Source organism: Dermacentor variabilis, chromosome 5 (assembly GCF_050947875.1).
Source record: "Dermacentor variabilis isolate Ectoservices chromosome 5, ASM5094787v1, whole genome shotgun sequence".
Taxonomy (NCBI): domain Eukaryota; kingdom Metazoa; phylum Arthropoda; class Arachnida; order Ixodida; family Ixodidae; genus Dermacentor; species Dermacentor variabilis.
The window spans coordinates 90,736,581-90,756,995 of NC_134572.1; the positions used below are offsets into that span (position 1 = coordinate 90,736,581).

The 20,415-nt window shown below is 45.7% G+C and overlaps 1 pseudogene; it reads right to left on the bottom strand.

Moving 5' to 3' along the window:
- Positions 1 to 18,163: 18,163 nt before the first annotated feature.
- LOC142583862 (U2 spliceosomal RNA) lies at positions 18,164 to 18,336 on the bottom strand (annotated as a pseudogene).
- Positions 18,337 to 20,415: the final 2,079 nt, after the last annotated feature.

Here is a 20,415-nt window from a genome sequence, read left to right on the forward strand (position 1 = left end):
CACCACTGCGGGCCGGCGGGGAGTTCTCCATGGTCGCACAAAGCGAGACCTCGCACCATGGACTGGACCAGCTCGTTGAGATTTGTGGGGCCTGAGAAGTTTCAATTCTCTCCACAATTTTCACGTTGACTAAAAGAATAATTCGTAAAACGTGTGGACAATAAATAGCTGAGCTACGTTTCTCGCTTTTTCTGTAAGATGTATTAAATAAATTTCGTGTTGCTGAACTACTTTCGTATGCAATGCCTGTAAAGATTTGCGCGAGGTCTGTGCAAAAGGACATGGACGTGAAGATGGTATCTATATGAAATCTCATGCTTGGGGGGATTATGATTCAGCCCAGCGAAAGTATGCTGAAAAGTCGAAAACCATGTGTAGATGTTGTTCTCCACAAGGAAATAATAAAAGCAGCAGCCTAAGGTATTCTGAGAAGTATTTGCTCTGCTCTGCGTGGTCGAGAATGAAGAGAATCGCTCTTTTTATGAACGTATTACATCTGAACAAAAAAGAAAGCAAAAACTTAGCAACGGAGAATTCAGGGCAGCGCACATAGTTGAAAGCCTCTTTGCTAGAGAAGTCAGCAAAAGAGCTATGTGCCGAAAAATATGTGCATGTAGTATCGAAGACCAAACACACAAAGCGAAAAGCAGAGTTAGACAGGCGAAAGGGCTCAGTGCTTCCTTAGTTGCAGGGAGATTTGCATACTATAAATAGACAAGGAAAGAGATAAAATGCACGAATCTATTTTGAAGATACAGGATGCAAAGGTGCTGCTCCGGGCTTTCTTTAGAGAGCCTACCTGAAACAAGCATGAAGTAGAAAGCATACGCCGATCTATTATGTATAGCGCTTTACTCTTGGCTCACCGCAGTAACCGTTAATTCAGCTCTGACTGCAGGGAGTCGGATTTCATATTTGTTTGCCTGTTGGTTGCTTATTCCATAGCAGGGGAGGACTATGGCATGTCGAATCACAATATACTCAGCTTCGAAGCGACATACTCGGCTTAGAGCGCGGTGGAGTGGTCGTCGAGAGATGTGGTACGAGCCTCTCTTACCGCTTTTTTTCCCATTGTTTTAATCATACACTGACATTTTCTTTGCATGTGTGCTGCTCTGAAACTCACTTTATATGGAAATTGTGTGAGCGCATTTACACGTGAGTGACGACATCCGGTCGTAATCCTTAGTTCGTTGAGCTGTTCATCATCTTGAGCAGCCGTGTTCCCTCGGTTTCTTGAGGAATGAATGGTATACTACTTACTCCGTTGCTTCTGAGGTTGTGGTCCTGGAGGTCGGCATGTAGCAGGGGGAGGAGGCGTTAGCCTCGCATACTGAGCCGACAATTGTTCCGCGTGAACATCTCATACATTTTTAGCGAGGGTGTGTCACCAGACTTTGCCCAACTCTGTGTCTCAAAGAAAGGCAAGCAAAAATCGCAGCCCACCCTTCCTGAATACTGCGGGACCTTCAGCTAACACTACGTCTCCATGGCTCGCGTGTGTAAAGCCTTTCTTTTGCAAACTGCATGGTTAGCTTCAGAGTGTGTATTGCCTGCAACTGCGCCAGTGAATTCTCAAATTGTTTTGCAGCATTATTCGCAAATAGGAACGACGTAGGTTTGCATAAGGCCGGTTTTCCGACTTGCGTTGGCAATGACTTTTTTTAATGATAAAACAAGGTACTGCGCTGGAAAAGGAGTTCGTTTTGATGTACATAGCAATTCTGGCATGCTGTATTGTTTGATAAGAAATTGTGCAAACGCCTCTGTGGCTGTTCTCATATGAACACACCCATTAGGCACAGAAAATAAAACCTTAACAAAAACAGAATTTATTTTTTTATTCTTTCTTTACCTGCGGGGGGGGCAGTAGTTGGGAGCTTGAAAATTGGTTTCACCTGTGCATCGGCTTTTCCGCCCAACCATTACGTTATGCAGCGACCCTCGCGGCCTTCAAACCATTGTGAAACCAGCGCTGTCGTCATCGTGTCGTCATGCAGTACCCTTGCCGTCATCTTCGCGCTCACCATGGGGTGATGTAAAAAAACCGTTTCCCTAAGATACCATCATCATCATCATCGTCAGCCTGGTTGCGCCCACTGCAGGGCAAATGCCTCTCCCATACTTCTCCAATTACCCCGGTCATGTAGTAATTGTGGCCATGTTGGCCCTGCTGACTTCTTAACCTCATCCGCCCACCTAACATTCTGCCGCCCCCTGCTACGCTTCCCTTCCCTTGGAATCCAGTCCGTAACCCTGAATGACCATCGGTTATCTTCCCTGTTCATTACATGACCTGCCCATGCCCATTTCTTTTCCTTGATTTAAACTAAGATGTTATTAACTCGCGTTTGTTCCCTCACCCAATCTGCTCTTTTCTTATCCCTTAATGTTACACCCATCATTTTTTAAATAGCTCGCTGCGTCGTCCTTAATTTAAGCAGAACTCTTTTCGTGAGCTTCCAGGTTTCTGCCCCATGCTTGAGTACTGGTGAGACACAGCTGTTAAATACTCTTCTCTTGAGGGATAGTGGCAACCTCCTGTTCATGATTTGAGAATGCCTGCCAAATGCACCCTAGCCCATTCTTATTCTTCTGATTATTTCAGTCTCATGAACCGGATCCGTGGTCACTAGCTGCCCTAAGTAGATTTATTCCCTTACCACTACAAGTTCCTCACTACCTATCGTAAACTACTGTTCTCTTCCGAGACTGTTAAACACTACTTTAGTTTTCTGCAGATTAACTTTTAGACCCGCCCTTCTGCTTTGCCTCTGCAGGTCAGTGAGCATGCATTGCAATTGGTCCCCTGATTTACTAAGAAAGGCAATATCATCAGCGAATCTCAAGTGACTAAGGTATTCTCCATTAACTCTTACCCCCAATTCTTCCCACTCCATATCTCTGAATACCTCCTATAAACATGCTGTGAATAGCATTGGAGAGATCGTATCTCCCTGGCTGACGCCTTTTGTTATTGGGATTTTGTTGCTTTCTTTATGGAGGACTACGGTGGCTGTGGAGCCGCTATAGATATCTTTTAGTATTTTACATATGGCTCGTCTACACCCTGAAGCCTCCATGACTGCTGAGGTTGCGACCGAATCAAACGTTTTTTCATAATCAATATAAGATATATATAAGGGTTGGTTGTACTCTGCGCATTTCTCTATCACCAGATTGATAGTGTGAATATGGTCTATTGTTGAGTAGCCTTTACGGAATCCTGCCTGGTCCTTTCCTTTCCTTGACAGAAGTCTAAGGTGTTCCTATTCTATTTGCGATTACCTTAGTAAATACTTTGTAGGCAACGTACAGTAAGCTGATCAGTCAATAATTTTTAAAGTCTATGGCGTACCCTTTCCTATGGATCAGGAATATGTTAGCGTTCTTCCAACATTGCGGTACGCTCGAGTTCATGAGGCATTGTGTATACAGCGTGGCCAGTCTTTCTAGAACAATGTGCCCACCATCTTTCCACAAATCTGCTGTTACCTGATGCTCCCCAGCTGCCTTCCGCCTTTGCATAGCCCCCAAGGCTTTCTTTACGTCTTCCGGCGTTACTTGTGGGATTTCAAATTCCTCTAGACTACTCTCACTCACATTATCGTCGTGGGTGTTACTGGTACTGTATAAATCTCTATAGAACTCCTCAGCCACTTGAACTATTTCATCCATGTTAGTAATGATATTGCTGGCTTTATCTCTTAACGCACACATCTGATCCTTGCCTATTCCTAGTTTCTTCTTCACTGCTTTTAGGCTTGCTCCGTTCCTGAGAACTTGTTCAATTCTATCCATATAATACTTCCTTATGTCAGCTGTGTTACGCTTGTTGATTAACTTCGAAAGTTCTGCCAGTTCTATTCTTGCTGTAATGCTAGAGGCTTTCATACATTGGCGTTTCTTGATCAGGTCTTTCGTCTCCTGCGTTAGCTTACTGGTATCCTTTCTAATGGAGTTACCACCGACTTCTACTGCACACTCCTTAATGATGCCCACAAGATTGCCGTTCATTGCTTCAACACTAAAGTCCTTTGCCTGAGTTAAAGCCAAATGCCTGTTCTGTAGCTTGATCCGGAATTCCTCTATTTTACCTCTTACCGCTAACTCATTGATCGGCTTCTTATGTATCAGTTTCTTCTGTTCCCTCCTCAGGTCTAGGCTAATTCGAGTTCTCACCATAATATGGTCACTGCAGCGCACCTTGCTGAGCACGTCCACATCTTGTATGATGCCAGCGTTAGCGCAGAGTATGAGGTCTATTTCATTTCTAGTCTCGTCATTCGGGCTCCTCCGCGTCCACTTTTGGCTATACTGCTTGCGGAAGAAGGTATTGATTATCCGCATATTATTCTGTTCCGCAAACTGTACTAATAACTCTCCCCTGCTCTTCTTAGTGCCTATGCCATGTTCCCCACTGCCTTGTCTCCAGCCTGCTTCTTGGCTACCTTGGTATTGAAGTCGCCCATCAGTAAAGCGTATTTTGTTTTCACTCTACCCATCGCCGACTCCACGTCTTCATAGAAGCTTTCGACTTCCTGGCCATCATGACTGGATGTAGGGGCGTAGACCTGTACAACCTTCATTTTGTACCTCTTATTAAATTTCGCAACAAGACCTGCCACCCTCTCGTTAATGCTATAGAATTCCTGTATGTTGCCAGCAATATTCTTATTAATCAGGAATCCGACTCCTAGTTCTCGTCTCTCCGCTAAGCCTCGGTAGCACAGCACGTGACCACTTTTTAGCACTGTATATGCTTCTTTTGGCCTCCTAACTTCACTGAGCCCTTTTATATTCCATTTACTGCCCTCTAATTCCTCCAATAGCACTTCTAGGCTCGTCTTATTAGATATTCTCCCACCGGCGGTAGACGTCATCGTAATTATTACCGTCACTTGTCAGCACTAGCTTTTGCTGATGACAGTGGTATATATTAGGAGGACTTCTGGCATGCAGAGAGTCCAAGCCAACGGATGTATCGGGGAGCGCTGGGTGTAAGGAATCTTTGCCATTGGCCTCGTAAGCTAGGGAAACACCATACTAATGAAATTAGCGCCGTAGTTCATCTAATAAACAGGGCTGAACGAAGGAATCGATCGTATAACCCTACTGTATCAATATTTTCTGGCGTCTTCGCGTCTTCGCGCAGCCTATACAAACACGCCATGGCTAGTCAGACGACATTAGCGACATTCAGGGCGGCTCCCTGCCGTGTATGCCGGTTACGATGTCCGCTGTGGCATCCACTCAGCCGGCATTCCTCCTCTCTTGAACCTTATACCACCTTGTCTCAGACGACTTCCGCATGATTACTTACGCTGACACCTGCACCCTTCCTCATCAAAAAGTCGCCACTCAGGTGCATTGACCACCGGCGCTAACAGTGTTTAACGGGCAAGCGACGACCGATCACTCGACGAATACTATGCTAGTCGTCCTGGGAGCGTCGTTATGGTCACTTTAGTGTCTCTGACGGCAGACAAACTGCATTAGGTGAGAGAAGTAAAATAGGGTATATTTATATGCCTAGACTAGCAATTGCTATTGTACGTGTGTCTTTGCGAGTGACAGTGATAATCTGGTCCTTTCAGTCAATACACGCACGTAATATTTTTGCTGTCCACAGCTACAATTAAACAAACTCTTTGTCTCCTTCTATTGGCATGCAGGAAAAAAAATAATGGCATTGCTAACAAATAGCATGACCATTCACAAACTAGCAAAGAAGACGGATCGCGTCATCGGTCTAATCAAGTGGGTAGCTAACAAAAGGAGGACAGAAGGAGCGAAGAGAATCTGATAAGGCCAGTCCACTCTTTCTTGTTATGCCATTTCACGTACGTAGCGGCCATGCACGTCTCGACAAGAGCCGAGCGAGACAAGGTAATTGCCATGATAAGGAGGGGGATCAAGAGCGCGCTCGGACTACCAAACTACACACGCACCGACCGACTCCGGCAGTGGGGTATTCATCATCATCATCATCGTCATCATTATCATCATCATCATCATCATCAGCCTGGTTACGCCCACTGCAGAGCAAAGGCCTCTCCCATACTTCTCCAACAACCCCGGTCATGTACTAATTGTGGCCATGCCATGCCTGCAAACTTCTTAATCTCATCCGCCCACCTAACTTTCTGCTGCCCCCTGCTACGCTTCCCTTCCCTTGGGATCCAGTCCGTAACCCTTAATGACCATCGGTTATCTTCCCTATTCATAATACCCTGGAAGAAATCGCAGAAGCACTAGAAAGGGCACAGATTCTCAGACTCTCCGGCACCAGGGTGGGCAGGCGACTCCTAGCAGAGATGGGCATCCCCAGCCACGGCCGAAGACGCCTACCAGCGCCTTCCGAAAGAGCAGAAAGACAACATCATCATATCCCCCGCCCTGCGCAATATGCATCCCCAGCGAAACGTAGAAACAAGGAAGGCCAGGGTGGTGGCGCTCCTGCGCCGCATGACAGAACTCCCTGGCGGCAACTGCTTCGTTGACGCGGCCCAGTATGGCAACATCAACAATTTCACACTAGTGTCGATCAACCACAGGGGTTCGACCGTTAGCGCCGCTTTGGTACGAAGCACGCCGTCGCGTACGCCCGTGCAAGTAGCCATTGCCTTGGCCCTCCTGGACGACAAACATGCCATTATCTTCAGCGTCTCCAGGGCAGCCATCCGGGTCTTCAGCGTTGGCGTCGTGTGTAAGGAAGCCTGTCGCATCCTCGAAGGCAAAAGCATCGCTACCCACACTCTCATGTGGTTGCCGGCTCACATGGGATACATCATGGGAGGCCCCACAAACCTCAACGAGCTGGCCCATTCCAAGGCGCGAAGTCTCGCTTTACGCAACCATGGAGAACTCCCCCGCAGGCCCGCAGTGATCTTTCACTTTCCTCTGAAGAAATTAAATAGAGCGCAGGCATTGACCCTCAGATTATTTCAAGCAGGCTCATATCTCAGCCCGGCTTTATTACACAAACTGTATCCCGACACTTATGCCAGTAGTTCTTGCAGGCACTGCAATGACTTCGCTTGCCTAGACCATATGCCCTGGCGTTGCCCCTAGTTGCAAGGCACGGAACAAATTAATGGGGCTAAGTGGCTTTCCGCTATCAAGACTCCCGATGCCGGGGTGCAACTATGGGCTGTCCAGAGGGCCCAGGATGCGGTGGTCGGGCATTGCCTGACTGTCCCAACGTGGGAGCGGCGCGCATCGCGCTGAGTCGCGCACCTTAGGACATTCATTAAAGTTTTGCATCCATCCATCCATTGCTAACAAATTGCGCTAACCACATGTATAGCTGGAATTATCGACGGAATGGCTGGTCGTTGAGTTATTCGTGCATGCTATCACCGCAGTGGTGGCTGTCTTTTACATAGGAGGAGGCGAGGAATGATGTTAGAGAAAGGTGTCTTTAAAAAATGGACCTGATCTTGATGTCGAACCTGGCAGTATATAATTTATCTTTGATGGCTATAAGCTACATTTCTCTGCAACTTCACTTCTTTCAAACAGAAATTTGACGGTCGATGGACGATAGGCCATGTGAATGAACGAAACCAAATTGCATCACAAAGGATTACAAACATGTAGCGCTGGTCCCGTGCTCTTTTCTGTCAGTGTTCTTTGGCACTGTTTAACATGAATGATCCATAACAACTAGCTCGTACCCAAACCCTTCTGATTACATAAACTAAGCTAAAGAAACTAAAGAGAACTAAAGAAAGAATAGCTTCGTCGTCCGCTACAGAGGTACAGCACAAAGAAATGCAGTGTTCTTATAGCCGCTTTGATGTTACAGCTGCTGCGACAAATTGCACGCGTGCTTTCTGGGTAAGTTCAAGCACAATCTGGGAATTGACTACGCTCCACGGTTCGTTTCAAAGGCTGCGCAGAACTCAAGGTGTAGTATCGTATCATTACCTGGTAAAAATAGGAGGAATAAAAATTATACCTTTTAATCGCACTAATAACAGGAATGCATTTTAAGCATATCATCGCCTTTCTTACCAGAAGCCAAAGGCATTTGAAGTCGAGGCGAGGGACAGGTTAATGGGGGAAGTAAGGAAAGAGCTGTTGCTCTAGCACATTATACGCTGCCAATTTATTAGGTAGTTTCCTCAAGAAGACGCCGATAAGTCCGCTCGGACAGCTCTTGAAGACACACAGGAAGAGGCCATACCACTTTCACGGTCCGACGCAGCCAGCAGACTTCAAGTGCTTGCACGAGAGATCACGCTTTCTCTATGGTGCACACCAAGCAGCCAGACCAACCGTAGCAATCTACACGACCTGCCTTCATTGATGCATCTCTGTATGCCAACTGGACTCCGACGAGGTGAGGCCATCCTGCTTTATCGCTTATGGCTAGGGGTGGCCTTCACAAAATCCTACTCGTTTCGCATTGGAAAGGCTGACAACGTTCTCTGCAATGCCTGTCTTTGCGAGGAGACGCTGAAACACATTCTGTGCGACTGTCCTGAATATAATGTTCAGAGACAGTCCATGGCGTCCGTTCTAGCGCACCTGGACAATAGACCATTGTCAGTTGCAAGCATTTTCACATATCGCCGGCAGACGACATCGCAGCTCAATGCGACGAAGGGACTACATCGGTTTATGAAAGATACGGGCTTGGACAAGTGGCTGTGACAGTAATGTCGCGTACCGCGCAAGAGTGACGGACTGTAACTGACGATGTGTTTGCTGCGTTATGTGCTCTCTCTCTCTATCCTCCCATCTTTCATCCCCCACATCCCACTCACATGTGTAGGGTAGCAAAGCAGTTAGGCTAAACTGGTTAACTTCCCCGCCTTCCTTCCTTTCTTCCTCAAACTGCCTGGAAAGAAACGGCTAGATTATATTTCTCTCGGCATTCCGGTATGTTGTGAATGACATGGCGACAAAAAACTGACGAGTCTACCGGTCATCGCTGCATGCCTTAATTTTACCACGCTCTACAATGAATATCGGCGAGTGTGAACTCGAGACAAAGACAGAGCTAGAAACTACTAACAGGACAATGCCCGTTCATACGCGGCTCCTTGATTTAAGATTCGCGATTAACGACCTTTATTCGAAAGTATGCCCTAGCTATGCGAACAATTATTACCATTAAGTGTAACGCACTGGTAAAGGTCTTTCGGCCTTTACCCCCAAAAAATAAGGAATGTAGACCAGTGGCGTACCAGAAATTTCGTTCGGAGGGGGGGGGGGGTGGAGGCCTCAATTTGCAGCTCGGCCTTCTCCTCGTAAAATTTGTCCAGGGATCAAATACATTATCAACTGCATTGCTATTGCCAAAGATGCTGCAAAAGAATTTTAGAACGCTACGCACGTAAAATATGCATGTTTCCATAAAAGAATGCACTCGTATGTCCCAAAAATTATGCCCGCAATAACCGATATCATTGCTTCCATGTTTTTGTCTATTTAATAAGTAAAGAAAATATCACACGAACTTTAGAACTATATCACTTCGAAACCAGAAAAGAAATGCATGCCGCTGATATGAAAAATGCAAAGGTCGTGAAATGAACAAGTTGAGGAGAAATATTTTAATGAAATTTCGTCATTCAGGAATACTGTTTACATTTTTGTACATATGCAACGGCCAGGAAGAAATCGAAATGACTCTGTGCTTTGTTCCAATGTACTGCGCAGGAGCAGCTGTCACCGGTCATATAAGTAGTCTCCATCTGCATTTACAAATTGTCCCGCTAACTAACGAGACGCGTGATTCCTGTCTCATAAAGATCCTTGGGTTGCTGCTTCACAATGTATGGGGGACTCTTTCGCGTCATCGTCTAACACGAGTCTGGTTTCCTTGAGCTGTTCCTTCAGTTGACCGAAAATGTGGAAGTCGCAAGGCGACAAGTCTGAGCTGTATGGTGGATGTTGCAGCGTTTCTCACTTGAACTTTGCCACTTTTGTGTTAACTACGTCAATGACGTGAGGACGGGCATCTTCGTTGAGCAAGAAGCCCCATTCGTCAATTTTCCACGTCGTTTGTTCTTGATTGCGACATGAAGTCGATCCGGCGTTTCACAATATCGGAAACGATTAGTAGTCTATCCAGGTTTATCAAATTCGTTCAGTAATGGCCCCTGACTATAAAATAAAAAAAACAACACCTTTGCAGTGCAAATGACGGCCTTTGCTTACTTTGGGGGGAGTGAATTTGATTGTTTTCACGCTAACCATTGCCGTCGTGTTTCAGGCTCGTAATAGTGGCACCATGATTCGTCCACGGTGACAACTACATACAAAAGTCATCATCCTCATTGTAATACCGGATCAGATGAGTCAAGGCAGCGCCGAACCTCTCCATCTTCAGGCGGTGGTGCAGAACATTTGGCATTCATTGCGTACACAAGGGCCTATAACCGAGATGTTGATTAATTATGGTGTGAACAAAACTACGACTGATGTTCACACGCTCTGCCAGTTCATCGATGCGTATCCTCCGTTCTTGTATAATCATCATCAACCTTTGCAATTGTGTGGGGGTGATCGCATGGTGGGTTTGGCCCGGTCTTGGGCACTCTGTGCAACTTTCACGTATTTCTTCGAACCGTTTGCTCCAACGCCTCACAATATGCAATGCTCAACGTAAACGGCAACCATACGGCGACTAATTACTTATTGGGAAACGCCTTCAGCAGTCAAAAACCTCACGACACCACACTGTGCAACTTTTGGAGCATCCATTATGTCACGCAACCGTATTCAGCCCAGTGTATGAGAGCATTAAAGAAGACTTATCCTCACCCCTTCATGTCACTTTTGTAAATGAGAGATGCTTGTCTGCTGCGCGCATGCCTCGCAGATAACGAACCGAACCCTTACTGTGCGAGGAGGGTAGGCTCAATTTCATTTGAGTCACGGTCGTGCATTAGAAATGCGAAAATACAGTGCAATATACAAACGCGAACATATGGCTTGATCACTGGGAACAAAGTTCTGTGCACGTATACACAAACCCACGCAACGAGATAGTTAAATATAAGTATAAATCCCCAATAAATCGACATTTCTAACAAAATGTCACTGTATATTATCATCAAAGAAGGAAAATAAACATGGTGGGAAATCACAGATTCACAGATCACAGAATCCTAAGGACCGCCCCTTCCTCCCTCCGCTCCCGCCTATGTATCGCATGCGACACAAAACGCCGCGCTTCCTCCCCGCTTTTCTCCCTTGCGCACACAAGACATAGCCACCGTCGTCGGCTCCGCCATGCCAATCCCCTAGCTTTCACTCACACATGCAGCATGCGGCGCGCTGTCGATGTTATCGTGTAATAGATGTGTCGATGCGGCAGTCACAATATTATCATCCATGAACTTTATACAGAACATGGGGACGATGGCCACGGCAGGAGTGCGCCTGCAGTGTCCATATAATTACATATAATATTTAATATAGTAAGACTATCCGGAAACTGAAGCGTCCCGTGGCCCATTACTTTCCGAAAAAGAAGAAGTAACGAAATCGAACTGCTACCATGCAGAAATTTGCTGCGCCGCAACAATGACTTTTTTTTTCTTTGGTCGGACCGGAGCACCTAAATAAACAAAATTCAATGGAAAGCACGTAGGCTGCTATTGAATGCCTACTTTGGGCACCCAATGTAGCTAAAGCAGGAATATCGAATAAAACGCGAGAGGCTTGGTCCACACAGAACCCTACGCATACTGCTACGTATTACCAGCGAGACAAGACTTTCCGGACACGTTGTGCTCAAGCGAGCACATTGGAATCTATCGCGTCCCCACAGTGATGGCGGCGAGCGATCATTGTTTCTTTCACTCGTCTGCTATCGAGAAAGCGTCCAAGACTCTGCCAGGCGAAAATCCACCCGGCCAGACAAAACCGAGCGCACACCGAAGGCACCGCGCGGTGGTCGAGGCAACACGAGAAAAACGCATGCGCTCTGGCTGGATCTGGCAGCCCGCGGGCAGTGGGTAGAAGAAAATTGAAGAGGCTCAATGTGTGCTAGCGAATAAAAGTAAAAGTAGAAAAATAACTAAGGACGTAGTCACTTTTGCTGGCTTTAGTGTCTTGACATGGATGCTTTGGCGCAGGCGACATGTGTATATTCTTTTCTGTGATATGGGACGGCACAAATGAACCACCACAACGCTCCGTCTCATCGGACCTCGCTGCGTGCTTTTTCAACTAGTCTGATAGTGTGTTGATTTGGCTTGTCTCATTGTATGGCCCGGTGTACGACTTTAGAAATGTTGATGCACCTTTAGCGTCAAATGTACGTGAGAATTTACACCCATAATGTTTTGAAATTGAAATCCATGCGCTCCGTAGATTCCGTGGCTTCCACGAAATGCCGCGACGAGCCCACTTGCCAACAAAAGGTTCTTGAAACTTCGTGGTTCGATAGGGCTACTTGCATTAAGTGACGGCCGGGGGATGGGCGCCGCCGTGAAATCCAGCCAGAGTTTGCAATGTGAGCACTGAAATGACTTTTCGAGCGTGAAAAAGACATTCTAGACAAAATCCAGAATGATTTCCGGCACCGGGGTTGTTTTGGTCAGCGTTGTATGACAGCACGAATATATTTCGGGGGGGGGGCTTAAGCCTCATAAGACGCCCCCCTCCCCCTGGCTACGCCCCTGCTGTAGACATACCTGCTACACACCGTCATGCACAGTCCACGGCGTCACCGAGATTGTAGCAGTAACATGCATAGAAAGGTTCATCTGAGTAGAAACGAAATACTTTAGGCGAACAAGAAAAATGAAACATGAAGTCGTGTAAGAAGGAACGCCAGTGCTAATTGAGCCATCTGTACGGTGCAAGTTAACCGCGGAAAAATTCCATTGTTCGAAACTCTCCTTCCAGACTCGTGAGGATCAGAATAGTGGTACCGATGGTATTGTGCGAGGCGGTGGGCCATCCCCGTATATCGCTTTCCTTGTGTTTTTTCGGCCTCCATTCTTCTCTGTCTCCAATGCACTCGCCACGTTTGGCGACCTCGCCTCTCTTCGACACCATACAGCTCTACCGGCGTAGCGGCGTGTAGGGTGCCAAAAATGGAAATTGAGAATTGCACGCACCACGCCGTTGCACTTTCGGAAGGGTAATAATAGAGACAAAGCAGGCTGAGGTATATAGCACACGACATTACGAATGCTTTCCTTGCTTTTTACTGCTGAAGAAAATTGTAGTGGCGTGCCATCAATGCTGCATTGTCACTAGCGTGTGTCCCCGGATGGCTAGGAGCAAGGCGCCGAGAGAAAATACCGCAGTTAGTGGTCCAGGGCTGATCCTTATTCCCTCTAGCGGGAGCCAAAGCTTCTCTCCACCTCACCACCTCGTTCCCGTGTTCTTCCCCACAAAACATTTCACCTCTCTACCTTGTTCGGTTCCTCGATGTGTAGCTTTTCTCTTTCTCTCAGCGGTGTGTTCTCTGGACCGTGGTCAAGGATCATTAATTCACCTCATGGTGGCGAAGCGCGTGCTACCAAGTGTCTGCGGTCACTTCGGGAAGACGCTCTTCTTTTATCACCGGTCATGTTTTTTACCTTCTTTTTTTCTTTCGCAGAGAAAACTAAGGCGCGGCCATAGGATTTTTTCCCCGTCGTTCATTTCTCATTCTCCGGCTTCAGTGGTTATTCTGAGACTTCATACTTTGGAGCAGTGGCTCATGGAAGCGCAGCAGTGGTGCGCGACGATCCGTGGCCTCCAAGCCCCGCGGCTGCGATCTGGACATGTGCGATGTCCCCGAAGCCACTCATACTTCTGACTGTTTTCTTCATTGTGTAATCGTATTACTTCTTTTGCATGTGGTACCCTGCTCTGTAATTCTTAGCCTTTCTGGTCGTCATACAGTTAGCTCGACTCCACCCGGGTCATATATTTCTTTCCACCCCTAATGCCGACTAGGAGTTGGTTCATTGTGTATATATTGTTGGGAGACATAAAGATAGAGAAACCAGTTATTAAATAAACGCTAAGTTACATAATCAATAATATTTTTCGGGAGTGACTGTGTACGAGAGAAAGATTGGTTGATAAAGCAGCTACGTACCAATGAATATGCCGGCGGCTGCTAAAACTAATTCCAAGTTTAATTATCTCACTTTCTTTTTTACAAAGAGGATACACGCACGCTCCACTAAGTCATGTAGAGAAGGAGGACATGGGAGGAGCGTAAGGTCGTGCCTCACGGTCAGAGATGACTGAGCAGTCTGATCTAACTTCAGGGCCGCGGGAATGCTCTTGTAGCTTCTTGTCATCGACGAACGCAAGCGGCAATATCTTCGCACGATATGGATTATGAAGAAAGCTAGGACCTTCAGCCAAGACATAGTCCGACGACATATGAGGCGTTCGTATTCCTTACCTTTTCTTGAACTACGAGCGATACTGTGCAACACCTGATCATTTACTTCATAATGTAAAAGCCATTTCAGCGTGGGCAGCAACAACCATTCTCGTGGCGATAATGTCTGTTATATTCTTGCGGCTTGGATTAAAAGTAATTGATAAAATTATGTGTCTTATAATTCATCTTATATGCTAATATTATACCGGGTGTTCCAGCGAACACTTCCAAATTTTTTTAACGTTTGCCTGTGACAGATAGCACAATTCTAGTCCACTAATCTACTCGAAGAGATTGACATTACTTGCACAAAAATTAAATGTATAATCAACTAATCAACGTACAATCATGAATTATTTTTGACTAATTACTTTAAGGACCATATTGCAATTGAAAAATTCAAGCCGTGTAGTTCGCAAGGCGGATCCATTTGGAACAAATCTCAGGATGACGCCAGTGTCAGGATATTAATTTCTGAACTTTGCGAAGAAAGGCATTGACGCTGCAGTGACATTCTTTAAGTAACATCGTTTTATCCATTCAGGCCGGTGATAAGCTGTCTTTATCGAAGTACAGACCAATATCAATAACATCACAGTCATGCAAAATCTTAGAACATATAATTAATAAACACATATTGCTTTTCGCTGAATCTTATAATCTGCTATCTAACGTGCAGCATGGATTTAAGCGCGGTTTTAGTATGGCAACGCAGTTAGTTGAGTTCAGACATGACATTTTCCTTAACCTTGATGTTGGCAATCAGGTTGACGCCATCTTTATAACCATCTATAAAGCGTTTGGCACAGTATTAAATTCTAACTCCTTGCTAAACTTAACGCTGTACTAAATAATCCTCAACTAGTTCACTGGATTTCAAGCTTTCTTCCACTTCGTTCCCAGTTCGTCTCCTCGAGCTCGACCGAATCTACTGCTATTGATGTGACAGCTGGAGTGCCACAAGGCACCATTCTTGGACCACTGTTTTTTTTAATTCACATCAATGATTTGCCTGATCAGATCTCTTCTAACATTCGTCTTTATGCCGATGATTGTATTTTATATGAAGGTATTAATTTTTCTGATGGCGATTACCACCTCCAAGACCACCTCATTTGCTAGGTGTTATACTTGGTGCAACACCTGGCAAATGAACATTAACTTTAATAAAACCTTCCTTATGTCCTGCAACAATCTTCTCCTTCAATTACTCCTTCGATAACCGCGCTATGTTTAGGATATGTGAGCATAAGTATTTCGGTGTTTTACTTAAGCATAACTTGTCATGGTTTAATCACATTGCTTACGATTGTAACAAAGCACTAAAAAGTTAGGTTACCTACGTCGTACACTATCCAACTCGCCAAAATATCATAAGCTAATGTAACATAAATCGCTAATCCGTCCTGTTGTTGACTACGAATCTGTCGTTTGGAAACCTTATAAGCAGTGTTAGATTAACAGGCTTGAAGCAATTAAGAAAAAAGCTGTAAGAAATATATGTATCCATTATGATCGTGACTTTTCACCCTATTCTCCACTTCGTTCCTTTAATTCAGCTTCGCACTATGTACGTTGCCGCATAGCATTGTTACATTTCTAGCCTGGCATCGTCAATTGTTCCGTTAGACTTTCAAAAAACTATTCTAACCTCGCGCCGCAGTCATGGAGGAGACGATATCACAACTTGAACTTGATGCGCTACTTTGCACGCCCACTAATATGTTTAAATTCAGCTGTTTCCCCCGTTCCACAGAAGATTGGAATTCCTTGCCTGGGTCTGTTCGCTCAGGCTCACCCCGAAGTTTTGTATCTGCCATCCAGGATGAATGGTCCTAGCACACCACCCTCATCGTTGTATTGTACTTTTCTGTGTTTAACTTTCCTCTCTTAATCCACTCCTGCTACAGCGCTTATTGCGCTGCATTATGAACAGATAAATAAACAAGTAAATAAATAAATAAAAGCAACTGGAACGCCAATGGATTTCTCCGCAAACTTCGGTAATTGGTGTCATACTGATAACTCGTTCCAAATGGGTCCGCCTTGCGAACTCCACGGCTGGAATTTGTAAGTTTCAATATGCGCCATGATTTAATTAGTTGAAAAGCTGATTAGTGATCTTTGTTAATTATTCTATGACGCATTAAATTTATTTGTGCAAGCAGCGTCCGCCACTTCGAGTAGATCACCTCATGAAATAGAATTGTTCTCTCTGCACAGGCAACCTTTAAGAATTTTTGAAAGTGTTCGCTGAGACACCCTGTATATTCATGTTTGTGCATGCAATGTGAGAGCGCTTGTTTATCCACAGTAGGTGCTGTAAGTAAAGCCTATTCTTTAACGTCAGTTCAACGAATCAACAAAAAAATATACTGCTTCCCCACGGGAGGAAGTCGAGATGCACTGCTCAAAAATACTTATTTGTGAAGAAATTTACATTAAATACATTGGGGCTACAAAAATAACGCTAGTAGATAATCCTTCAGAATCCATCGGCGATAATTCCCAAACTTATACAGGAGCATTTGTGCTACCCGCACACGCGTCAAGAAGATACTAAGTTTGTAAAGGCACGCTCTACCTGTGATGGGAATTCCGGAAAATGTTTCGCGGCGCGATTACACAATCAGATGTTCAATTCCTGCGTCCCTGTTAAGGGCAAGGCCTTTTCATTTATGTTGTACAACGGAAACACTGTATTGTTTTGTTGTATAGAGTAATTCTATTGGTGATTCATTAAGGCTGTATATGGGACTAGTATTGGATTCATGGTAATGACACATCAGCGCTAAGACTAACGCCAAAAAAAAATTGGAGGACGCTTAAGCTTCGCCTTCAAGAGTGGAACGCGACAGCGTTCCCGTCGACCCGCCAAGGGGTATTGCGCTACGGCGCAGCGACTACGCGCCCCGCATCGGACGCGGTGAGCGTCGAGCAACGCAGCGTTCGGCGCGACAGCGAAATGTGCGCCTCAGCAAGCGACGCACGCCTGAGCCTTAGAAACAGCTCGTTTCTAAGGTAACACCGCGTTCACTAGAGGCGCTTTTGTACCGCTTTGAAGCATCGAACTCGTGGCTCAGTGGTAACGTCTCCGTCTCACACTCCGGAGACCCTGGTTCGATTCCCACCCAGCCCATCTTGGAAGTTGCTTTTTATTTATGAGGTGCCTGCCGTGATTTATCGCTCACGGCCAACGCCGCGGACGCCGACACCGACGCCGACGCCGACGACACCGGCTTTTCTGCGACACGAGCTCCTTAACGCTATCGCGTTAAAAATTAGAACACCTAAACCCTTCTGGTGAGTTATGAATGCGAAAGCATTATAGTCCAGTTGAACGCCGCTGAGCGGTCCTTAGAGGCATGAACTCCTCGAGGGCAAGCGAGAGCGTTGAAACACTTGGCTCGTTTTCGTTTGGTAAGCGAGGCGCAGTTAGAACGCAAGCGAAAGCGACCGCGATCAAGGAAGGCGCGGATTACACAGGCGTCCGAGAGCGAAAGCGAAGGTGGCGTTGTGTCGCGGCGATGGCCTCTCTCCTCACGTGACACCTGACGCGCTGGCGTTCCCTTTCTTCCGCTCTGCTCCGTCGAGGCGCGCTCTCTACATGGCGTCGAAGCCGATGGGAATACAGACGCCGGACGCCAGCGTTCTCGCTCAATGAACCATTGACGCTTTTCCATCGAAAGGAGGTCAGGATACTAGCCGTGTAAGTGCAGGACAGCGCTCGTGTCATGCACTCCTTCTTTAGAGCGAAGATGTTTATAGCTAGGGTTTCCTGCAGTTTTGTTCTGCGTGTGAAAAAAACCGTGGGCCAATACCAGAGATAGCGAAATACCGGGCCGACCCGCAGCAGAGGTGAAGCAGGCTTCAAGCACTCCCCCAACCTGGCAAAAATAAGTTTAATGTCTTGGGCTCAAATAAAACCCGTATCAGATATAAGGCTGCTAACAAATACTACACCTAGACCCAGGTTGCCCATGTCTACGTTCGCACGGACCTCTCATTGTGGTCGTTTCAAACGCTTGCGCATCTACTTTCCTTGCGTTCTGCTCTTCCGTGGTGGTAGTCCAGTCAAAAAGTCATGCGTGCCTAGCTTCTTGCGGCTCTTCGGGGCGGTGGTCCCACCGTCCATGCGAATATGTATATATATATATATATATATATATATATATATATATATATATATATATATATATATATATATATATATATATATATATATATGTATATATATATATGTATTAGTAAATGAGATCATCATCATCATCATCATCCTGGTTACGCCCACTGCAGGGCAAAGGCCTCTCCCATACTTCTCCAACTACCCCGGTCATGTACTAATTGTGGCCATGTTGGCCCTGCAGACTTCTTAATCTCATCCACTCACCTAACTTTCTGCCGCCCCCTACTACGCTTCCCTTCCCATGGAATCCAGTCCGTAACTCTTAATGACCATCGGTTACCTTCCCTCCTCACTACATGTCGTGCCCATGCAGATTTCTTTTTCTTGATTTTAACTAAGATACTGTTAAGTCGCATTTGTGCCCTCACCCAATCTGCTCTTTTCTTATCCCTTAACGTTACACCTATCATTCTTCTTTCGATAGCTCGTTGCGTCGTCCTCAATTTAAGTAGAACATTTATCGTAAACCTCCAGGTTTCTGCCCCGTACGTGAGTACTGGTAAGACGCAGCCGTTATATATTTTTCTCTTGACGGATAATGGCAACCTGCTGTTCATGATCTGAGAATGCCTGCCAAACGCACCCCAGCCCATTCTTATTGTTCTGATTATTTGAACCATTCTGACTTGAATGATTTGATTCTGAATGAGCTCATTCGTTTGTCCAAAATTCTGTGTCACCTCTCTCTCGTGTACTAAGTTCCGTCGCTGGTCATCCACCTTCACAGAGTGAAATGGCTCATGATTTAATTTGTGCTTCTCCTCAACCTTAGCGCTATTGCACATTTATTATCATGTATTTCTGAGTATACCACGCAGCAAAATCAGCAAAGGACATTGGCTTTTGCACGCTTGCTTCCTGCTTTTCCAAATCGAAATTTATCTTTCGTATGCTAATTGTTTCGGCCACTTTACATAGAACCTTGAGAGGGATGTCACGCCACAGCGAACAACCAATACATAGACCACATTTATGGTCTACATAATTATGGGCTTTTACGTGCCAAAACCACTTCCTGATTATGAGGCACGCCGTAGTGGAGGACTCCGGAAATTTCGACCACCTGGGGTTCTTTAACGTGCACCTAAATCTAAGTACCCGGGTGTTTTCGCATTTCGCCCCCATCGAAATGCGGCCGCCATGGCCGATTTATGGTCTATATATGGACGAACTCTAAATACGTAGGTCATATTTATGGTCTATTCAACAGTATGAACCAACTAGCCCAGCAACATGTACTTCTGGAGTGCCAATACATCTGGCGTCGCGCCAAGCGTCCCATTGCACCAAATGGCGTTAAAGGTCGCGCTATGCGAGCGTCCTAATGACGCATGCACTGCGTGCTACTTGTCAACTATTAGCGTGGCCATCAAAGATATAAATTAGGCACAATCCTACAATGCTGCAGACATGGATCCCCATTCCTCACAGGGGATGAAATTTTCTTCGTTTGTTTTAAATGCGTGAGCATTTATATGGTTACCCTTGTAACGAGAGAACGGTCCGTCCGTCCCTCTTTCGCGTAAGATGATCGCTAAGAGGTCGCATCGATCGCGTAAGAGGTCGCAAGATGAAGTTGTATTGCACGTTATTATGACACGTTGGCGTTTAGATTTATATGCATACTGCAGCTATACGCAGCTTAGGGCAAATGACAGCACACACGAAATGGGTTTCTAGTTTCTGCGCGCCTACATCCAAATAGAATATTGTTTATTTATATACCTGATCATCTCATAAAGCTGTCAGCGCAGAAGAATTGCCTCGTACGTAATTGCAGACGTGTCTTGTCTCTCAGGACTTACCCAGCGGATTTGTGTTCCTTCGGAGCAGTATTAAAAATTATGACATGAGTTGAAACTCTAAAGAA